Source organism: Mirounga angustirostris, unplaced genomic scaffold (assembly GCF_029215605.1).
Source record: "Mirounga angustirostris isolate CCGP_5_RB_7025 unplaced genomic scaffold, mMirAng1.0.hap1 SCAF_4, whole genome shotgun sequence".
Lineage (NCBI taxonomy): Eukaryota > Metazoa > Chordata > Mammalia > Carnivora > Phocidae > Mirounga > Mirounga angustirostris.
This window is the reverse complement of record NW_026991712.1, coordinates 85,585,510-85,587,648: the sequence shown is the minus strand read 5'-3', so window position 1 is coordinate 85,587,648 and position 2,139 is coordinate 85,585,510. Positions and strand designations below refer to the sequence as shown.

At 62.3% G+C, this 2,139-nt stretch overlaps 1 non-coding gene across 1 annotated transcript; it reads right to left on the bottom strand.

The window, feature by feature from the left end:
• Positions 1-1,373: 1,373 nt before the first annotated feature.
• Positions 1,374-1,446, bottom strand: TRNAV-CAC (transfer RNA valine (anticodon CAC)). The gene has a single exon. It is a non-coding gene; the product is annotated as a tRNA-Val (tRNA).
• Between the last annotated feature and the right edge of the window lie 693 nt (positions 1,447-2,139).

Below are 2,139 nucleotides of genomic sequence, written 5' to 3'. Positions count from 1 at the left end.
ATGTCTGCAGGGTACTTTCAAACATTTATATGGAGAGAGAGAAAGTAAATGTGGGCAAATGCTAACTGGTGCACTTAGCTGAGGGATACAGGACGTGACCACTCCTGCAACTTGTTTTGTATGTTTCAAAGTGTTTGTTTGTTTGTTTGTTTGTTTGTTTGTTTTAAAGGAGTGATAAAGTCAAGTCCCAGGTTCTCTTTAGATGAAAACCCTTGAAGTGAGACTTTAGGTTTGTGAGGTGAATGGAGGTGAGCCGCTTGCCCTGGCTGCTCATCCCAGCAGCTCTCCTCTCCCAGCCAGGAGATCACAAGGACCCTGAGCCTGGACCTCTGGTATTTAGGGACTCAGTGTAGAGACACTTCTGCACATGCCCGTTGCTGTACACCACACTTACCGGGATGAAAAGGAAAATGCTAAGTAAGGTGACAGTGCCAAAAGGTCTCCCTGATTGGGAATGGAACCTGAGCCGCAGCGCTGAAGATCCAAATCGGATCACACAGATCACCAGGAGTCCACACAGGATCCCTGCTTTGGCCCTTGCAGGTGAAAACCCTGAAAATAAAGGTTAGATTTCCCAGACGGACGAGCAAAAGTGGGGGCGATTCCCAGCGGCCCAAGGCTCCCAGCCCTTGCCCCGCTGCTCATCACCTCTCCCAGCCTCAGAGGCGCTTTGGGCTCTGAGGTCTGGCCCCAAGGTAACTGGCCTGTGCGACGTTCTAGTCGAGCTTTAGCCCTGTGTGTGGCAGAGCCAAGGCCACGCTCTCTGTCCGAGCCTCGGTCTCCTGGTGAGTGCGGGGCGGACTTGGCTCGCCGCGGGTGGGGTCCCTCTACTTCGGGACCCGCCAGCTAGCTCAGGGGCTCTCCTGATGCTGGCACCTGCGGGCTCCCTAGGAGGAGCCTGAAACTCTTCCTCTACGAGTCCCAGGCGCAGTTGGTTTTCCTTTGCTCTGTGGGGCAAACGCACCCGTTGCGCCGGCGTGCTGGGGTCGGGAAAGCCACGTGTGCCCCACAGGGGAGCCTGGGTTGGTGTTCAGAGGCACGGGGCCCGTCCGCCCGGGCAGCGGATTGAGGTACCAGGGGAGCAGCTTAGGGGCTTTCTGGAGGTAGAGGAAACCTGAAGTGGGCCTGGTGCCGGGAGCCCTTGGGGGCCTGACGAACTGGCTGTGCGCTGCTCTCCGCTGAGACTCGCCGCGGACGAGCGAGGCCGGGCTGTGAAGTGCCGAGCAGGCTTTCAGGAAGCAAGGCAACTGCAGTCTTGCTTTGTGTTTGCTTTTCTGAATGGAAAACGGGGCTGCGCCCGCCTCGGCCGCCTCGGCTCAAAGGCTCCTCCTTTCTGTTTTCACCAACAATAGAAGTGGGGGCAAAAGGGAAGCTGTTTCCGCCCGGTTTCGAACCGGGGACCTTTCGCGTGTGAGGCGAACGTGATAACCACTACACTACGGAAACGGGACGGGTGGCGGGCCTCGGGCCGGAACCCTGAACACCTTCGGTCGTGCCACCAACTTCTTTCCAAGCGCGAAAGGCCCCTGGGAGCCCCCGCGACGCCTCAGGGAAAGGGACCGCAGCCCCCGCGCGGCGCCGGCTTCGGCTTCCGCGTCTCCCCCCAGGAGGCGAAGACCCGGGGGCCCTCGGCAGTCTGGCTCCGGGATCCGCACCGAGCGCACGGGTTCCAGCTCCGGAACGACGGCCCCGGTGCAGAAGGCGCCCCGCCGACTCCCCAGCTCCCGGAGGCGGCCGGTCGGGGGCGTCTGAGCCCCCAGGCGCCCCCGCCGCCCGGCCGTGGGGTCACCCGCTCTCCCGGGCTGTCGGCGGCCCCTTTCACCGCGGGCGCGGTCGGTGCTCTCGGCTCGTGGCCGCGGCTCGGCGCCGGGAATCGTCCCAGGAACCGGAGGACGCGCCCTCCCCGGCCTCCCGCCTGCCCCGCGGCGCCTCACCCGCGCGCTCTTCCTTCGCGGGCGCTTGGGCTCTGCGCTTCTCCGCCGTCCTCTCGGCAGAGGGGCGTCTCTTTGGTATCCTCCGGGCAAAAGCGGTCCCTCCGGTTCCTGCCTGGGCTGCTCTCAAGCCACCGACAAGAGGCCTGTGGCCGTGACCATCGAACAGTGTCCAGTGAAATCCAGGCCATGGAACGGCGGGATGAAA